We start from the raw sequence: 7538 nt of genomic DNA, 5'->3' as shown, positions 1-7538 counted from the left end.
AGTTTGCTCCTCCTATACTGTGTAGCCCAGGCTAGCCTTCACCTTGTGGTCCCCTGAGTGCTGTTGATGCAGAACCACTATGACCTGGTAATTATTCCTGTTCTTTTATTCAGACTCCAGAATTTTGTTGTTGTTTTTGTTTTTCAAGACAGGGTTTCTCTGTCACTTTGGAGCCTATCCTCCCAAATGCTGGGATTAAAGGCGTGAGCCACCACCACCTGGCTCAGACTCCAGTATTTTAATGTAAACCTCACCTGAAAACAATTGACAGGCCCATATGGATGACAGGTCCTGCCTCTTGGTAAGAGAATTAAGTTTACAAACCCATTGTTATGAGGTAAGAATTACTGTTAGATTCCAGCCATATGTCCTAATGAAGTTTTATCATCAAGTAGAATAAAATGTTTTGTTTAGAGAGGAGGGAGCAAGTCGTCTTCTGTCGGCTGTATCTAACAGTTGTTTCTTTTTTTTTTTTTTCGAGACAGGGTTTCTCCGTAGCTTTTGGTTCCCGTCCTGGAACTAGCTCTTGTAGACCAGGCTGGCCTCGAACTCACAGAGATCCGCCTGCCTCTGCCTCCTGAGTGCTGGGATTAAAGGCGTGCGCCACCACCGCCCGGCTCTAACAGTTGTTTCTGACGATGGAATTCACTTGTCTCCACAAAGCCTGTGAGTTTCTTGGAATTTCTCTCAGAAACTAGTTTTACTTTTGTAAGAACTTCTAAATACAGTTTAAACACTGAAAATCAAGCAAAAACATTAGAAGACATTAAATGGCAACATACCCATTTTCAACCTTGAAGGAAGAATCCTGCATAGGAATACACAGAAGAGTTGAAACCAGAGTCAGAGGGGGTGGAAGACCCAAAGGCAATAGGAAAGATACCAGGTAGAGGGACACACAGACAGGGGTTGCTGCAAAGTCTTCGTGGAGACTCTGGTCAAGTGGACGAAACCGGGTGGCCTATACTGTGACCATGTACTGTAGGGTCTAGCCAGCTTCTCCCATGGGATATGACCGTAGGCACTAGTGTTGTTTGCATAGGTCACACATCCTTTAGTGTTTTTCCTCTCTGATTGTCATTTAGACCTTCATTAATCAAAGAATCAAAATTACATAAGCATTTACCTCACCCATAAGGGTCCTAACAGGAAACACTTAATTTCATTAAAATCATTTTATTATAATTCCACTTCTACTAAATGATCACCATTTAGTGAATAAAATCTTAGTTTCAAAAAAGAAACCATCCTCGCCAGGCATTGGTGGCACACACCTTTAATCCCAACACTTGAGAGGCAGAGGCAGGCAGTTCTCTGTGAGTTCTAGGCCAGCCTAGTCTACAGACCAAGTTCCAGAACAGGCATCAAAGCTACACAGAGAAACCTTGTCTCGAAAAAACAGAAAGAAGGGCTGGAGAGATGGCTCAGAGGTTAAGATCATTGCCTGCTCTTCCAAAGGTCCTGAGTTCAATTCCCAGCAACCACATGGTGGCTCACAACCATCTGTAATGATGAGGTCTAGTGCTTCAGGCATAACACAGAAAGAATATTGTATACATAATAAATAAATAAATAAATATTAAAAAAAAGAAAAGAAAAAACAGAAAGAATAAAAAAAATAAGGAAAAAAGGAAACCATCCTCTGGTCTCTTAATCTAAGATAACAGTTAACAGCTATGTTCTAGCCTAGCCCGATGCTCAGCTAAGACTCTGAATTGTTAGGGCTGTCGTTGGGAGAGACGGCTCAGCAGTTAAGAGCTGGCTCTTCCAGAGGAGCCAGGTTCAATTCCCAGGACCTCCGTGGTGGTTCACAACTGTTCAGTTTAGGGGATCTAATGCCTTCTTCTGACCTCCAAAGGCACCATGAAGGTACATGCAGACAAAGCACCCACACACATAAAATAAAAACATTAAAACAACAAAACAGAACCGTTCGGGACACTTCTTAGCTGATTTGTTTAAAACTCTCAAAGTGTAAATATAACTGACCATTTTCTTTCCATCACCAGCGTTCTTTCCAGTTAGTGAAACCCTGATTAGCATTTTTCCTCAATTATAATCCGTAGTTTATGGTCAGATTTTTTTAAAAAAATATTTATTTATTTATTATGTATACAATATTCTGTCTGTGTGTATGCCTGCAGGCCAGAAGAGGGCACCAGACCCCATTACAGATGGTTGTGAGCCACCATGTGGTTGCTGGGAATTGAACTCAGGACCTTTGGAAGAGCAGGCAATGCTCTTAACCTCTAAGCCATCTCTCCAGCCCTAGGGTCAGGATTTTGAGTACTGATAAATTCTGCTAGTTTGCTGGCTAAAACAAAACAAAACTTCAGGTATTTTAAGAGAAGAAAAACATCAGAATTTAGATGAGACACACACACACCTTGCACCCCAGCCGGGAAAGGAATCCTTTGCCCTGTGCTGCTGACTTCTAGGGTAGCTGCATTCCCAAGGATGGCAGATCAAAGCCCTGGCCTCTGGGATGTGTTTGTCAACACTCCAGAGACTAAGTGACAGAAACCGTGGGTGGTGTTGTCCCTTTGTATACCTAGCTGAAGAACAGCCGGAAAAACTGTTTTGAGAGTTGATCTAGCTTCAGATTGGCTTTCTAGATCACAGATACTAAGTCTATTCCTGGGGGATACGGGCCATCTTAACCCTTTAAATGACCCAGTTATTGAAAAGTCTGAGCTTCCTAGAATGCCACAAAATTTAACATAAACTAAATTTCAAACACAATGCTAAGTACATCAACTTATTTAAACTTTTTATTATGACAATTGACATATATTAAGTAAAAGAAATGACAAGTATTATAATAAAACATTTTGAAAAAAAAAAAGTTACAGTTAGGCCAATAGCTGTAAAATGGCTTAGGCCTGGCTTAGTACACTGAGAATTTCGATCAGACTGTAAGGAGACATTCAACATTTCATTAACAAAAATATTGGCCCCAGCAACAACATATTTTGGTTCTCACGTTGAATACGCACTGCGGTTCTAGCGCTCCTGAAGCTCTGAGCTCTCAGGGTCTGCCGCACCTCTCAGACACAGGTTTTCCTAGATATGAGAATCGTGGTTCCAGTTTTCAGATTCCCGCCCTTGACTCACACCTGCAGGAGTGTGGGAGTGACTCCAGTTCTGCTCTGGCTAACGGCACGTTCCTGAGTACACCAGGAGTTGGTCTGGTACCAATCTTGGAGCTTCTGCCTCAGCTCTCTTGGGAAAAAAGCGTTTTGAGAACCACTCCAATTATTTTTATTTTATGCATAGGGAAAATAAAGTATTTTATAAAAGCACATCTGAAAATCCAAGACACGTTCTGATTAGATGCTTCCTGGAACTTAGTTACTACTTTATAAAATAAAGCAAGATTCAAAAGTAAGACAATTTACAGACTCTTATCTCGAATGTGTACTCTTCACATTGAATTTCATAGTCCCTAAGTTTCCAAATGGGTGAAGAGAGCAAAGAAAATTATTTCCCAAATTAGTTGACAACAGGTGAAGGTTACTTAGAAATCATGACACATTGAGATGGGTTTAATTCCTTATAGGAATGGTTATGGGCCAGGCAGGGCTGGCGCACACCTTTATTTAATCCCAGCACTCAGGAGGCAGAGGCAGGCGGATCTCTGCGAGTTTGAGGTCAGCCTGGTCTACAGAGAGAGTTCCGGGACAGAGTTCAAAGCTACAGAGAAACCCTGTCTTGAAAACAAACAAAAGTTAATGCTCTACAGGTAGTAAATTAGAATGGCAGAAGGTGTGGTGGCAGCGTGGTGGAATGTGCCATGACAGCTGCCAGTGGAAGTTAAGAGACCAAAATTACCAAATGAGGGGGACTGAAAAACTGAACGTGGTGTCCCTTCCTGCCAAGTCTCAGCAAGTTGGCTAAGTCTACGGAATGGTGAAACAGTTTAAGTTTCTCCTTCTTTCCTAGCCCTGCCCCCACTCCCACCTCCATCCCTTAAAGTGCACATGGAACCCCATGGGAGTTTTAGGCAAGGAACCCACACACTACGATCAAGAACAAAACACACCAACGCCAACAATACCCTAGACAAGCAGCAAGAAGCCATGCACGGAAAGAATGCCGCTGATTGCCTGGGCAACAGAACGAAAAAGACCACGGCACAGGTGTTAAACAATTTGAGGTTTAATTACATAATGTTCCTGTAGATGTTCTAGCATAAACACAACTGTAAAAATCTACATCCTATTTTAGGGTATTTCCCACCTCCCGTCCCTTAAAAGCTGTACAGTTATAAAAAAATGTGACTCTCAAGCAAAATAAACTTTTTCTTCTTTTTTTGCAACGTACAAAATAAGTTAAATGATTTAGAAGATCTCGAGCCGTTAAGTCCCACAATGACTGTGTTCTGGCCGTCCACAAACACAACATGCAGCCCCCTGGCCTAAGACCAGGACGCAATAAATACACATCAACAAACCCCAAACACTTAAGTCAGACTCCTGAAACTGATGAAAGTCAAGAAAATAGAGTTAAACCAGCACGTTCTTAATGTAAATCATCCAGTGGCAAAAAGAACAAGGCAGACTATTCAGTCCTCTGCACATTTTCTAGCTTGTACCAGTTTGGCAGAAAAAGAAAACAAACCCACAAATATAGTTCCTTTTTTTTTCCTCATTCAAAATGTCTAGAACTTAGTAAATCCCCATTCCTCTGGTAATTTGATATGTTCTTTCGCATATATTGTGTATAGGACAGACATCTAAAACAGCAAGATAAAAACACTTTGAACTGAAAAGAGCGCAGCGAATGTTCCAGAACAGGTCTCCCCGGCAAAGTGGCACACATGCGAAACAGGGCAGGGAGGTGTGGACATGGCCTGAGGGGCGGAAATGCCAAGGGAACTGTTCTAAGCAACGTGTGAGAGGGTTGGTGTGAGCAGCAGGTGCTGTGCGCACGATCTGGTGCTTCCGGACCAGGTCCGCCTTATCTTGGCTTACGACGGTTCCATGGCGACAGGTTATCCTCAGTGATATGCAGCCAGGTACCTAGCAAACGTTGGCACTCAAAGGTGTTAACTCATTTAAGTTGGATTGAAATATTTTGAAAATTAAGTGGAGACATAACAAAGTTTAAAAACTGAAGCTGGGTGGTGGTGGTGCACGCCTTTAATCCCAGCACTCAGGAGGCAGAAGCAGGTGGATCTCTGTGAGTCAGAGGTCAGCCTGGTCAACAGAGTGAGTTCCAGGACAGCCAGGGTTACACAGAGAAACCCTGTCTCAAAAAACCAAAAAATAAAAATAAAATAAAACAAAAGCCACTGAAAGCAAATGCCTCTTCCTTCAGGATCGGGGACAAACAGTAAGAACATACACCAGCAGTTAGCTTGCCACCTCCACGGTTTACAACGGGAATGGAGGATAAAACAGGAATGGATTTATTCTGAGAGTTCACTAATGGACCATATGAACACAGACAAGGACTATGTAGATTACAGCACACACGTGGTCTTGGCATTCTCTGACTCCCATGAGAACCAGAAATATATTCTGAGAATGCCAAACCAACAAGAAAAACTATTTCTCTAAACTTTCTATAACTGAATCATATTCATAATTTTGTCACAACTATTTACCTTATATATTTTATAAGTAAGTTCATGATGAGTTCAGGATTCTAGTAGTCATCCAGGAAGTTGTGTGTACGCACATTTCCCCGTAAGAAAACTCTTGAACACCTGTTCTAAAGCGAGCACACTATCCTGAACAGAGACCAGCGGCTTGGCTGGCAGCGGGGCGTGGAGTCACAACATTATCTGAATGTTAAGATTTGTTTTGTCTCCGGAGAGAACAGTTAGCAGTGGCTAGCACCTCTGCCTACAAATGAGGCTGACTACCAGCACATTCTCCATCCTTCCCACTCTCAAACAAGTGTCCACGTTTTCCTTAGTATCTGTACTCTGCCTAAATGTCTGTGATATAGGATAGGCCCTAGCCACTAGAAAGTGAAAAGAGAATAACATTGTTAGCAATCTCCCCCCCCCCACACACACAACAATGCCATCCATTAGTATCTGAAGTTCTTGGTTCTTTGGCAGATCACTTTTTAAAAAATAAGTTACCAGTAAACATGAATTCATTCTTAATGAAATTCTTCTTTATCCTCTGAATCTGCAACCTTGACAAGCTGGATGATGCCAAGGAAGCCTCACTGTGTTGTGTGTTCTGTTGGAAACATCACTTTGCAGTAACAATAAACACCAACATGCCATCACACCAGTACGGTCTGAGTCCTTTTCCTACGCTGTTTCAAATCTGGCGAGTCTTCAAACTTTATGGCAAAGTAAACCCTCTGAATACTACTGTATCTTCCCATGACGCCTATGCTGTAGACTAAGAGTCTGAGACAAGCTTAATGCTAATATTTCAAAAGGTACGAGGGAGTGACTGGTGTTACTAAAGGGGACATTCTACAGATCAGTTGAGAACCTGCATCTATCAAGGATTGAAGATAGTGACCTGACTTCCTTAAGACCCGACTTACTGCTTGCCTTTCCATCCTCCAATTCTCAATGGCTGTACTGGGATTTTTTGATACACATTTATTTTGACAGCAGCAACAGAAACCTCACTGGGAGCATCTTCCAAGTGAGTATTTCTGAGAGATAACAGACTCTGAGGGACAGAGTCTTAAACACTAAACACGGCAGGAGTTCTACCCAGCACGCATGAGGACCTGGATTCGATCTCCAACATGAATAGAAACAATAAAAAAAAAAATCAAGCAGCAGAACTCTCTGGATACTAAGAATTCGTATGGATTAGCTGCCCGGATTACTACTGATAGCCAGTTGGTTAGTGAGAATGCAAGTTTAGAAGGGAGACACTCAAGTTTAGTGAGGATCAGGTAGCACACAGTGGTTCTGAACCCGCCAATGGGACGTTTGCTAAGTGGGAAACTCAGTCTTTACTGTGAAAATCACCGTGGGTTTTCCGTGACAGAAGTTACTTCACATTCCGCTCCTGCTGCATTAGCTACTCGTCTGCGGCTTCTAATCGTCTGCATAAATGGTGAGAGTTGATAGGTGGATGCAAGAGCTGGTATGTGCAGAGCGGGAGACAGTACAGGGAGAGCTGCTACACCAGGGTGGCTCTCTCTGGTGGCAGGGCTGAGACCTTCTGAGACTGGGGGAAAGGAACCACTTACCATGCTCAAGTAGGAGTTCTTCTGTCTGTTCTAGACAGTTAAGGGTTTACTTGTCTGGTTTTCAAACAACAGCTAAAAGCGAGTGTGGCTCCCTCCGGTCCTTCCTGCGAATGTCAGCCCACCCGTCCTCCCAGCACAAAACTGTTGCAGGTAAAAAGAACCACAGATGGTCCTGTAGCAGCAGCTGCATCCTTGGGTTTTCTTTAAGCTGCTTTCACTGTTTCATTGTTACGCAAATACAAGTACATCACTAGAATCAAAGCAAAAATATTATCGGTCAAGTTCTCCGGAACTAAAGTGAAACAGAAATCCAGTAACGGAAAAAATAAAATCAACACTAAACTTTAAAGGCCAAGATT

Source organism: Microtus oregoni, unplaced genomic scaffold (genome assembly GCF_018167655.1).
Source record: "Microtus oregoni isolate MIOR12 unplaced genomic scaffold, Mior012 000018F_ref0000195, whole genome shotgun sequence".
Lineage (NCBI taxonomy): Eukaryota > Metazoa > Chordata > Mammalia > Rodentia > Cricetidae > Microtus > Microtus oregoni.
Note: the sequence above shows the minus strand (reverse complement) of the source record.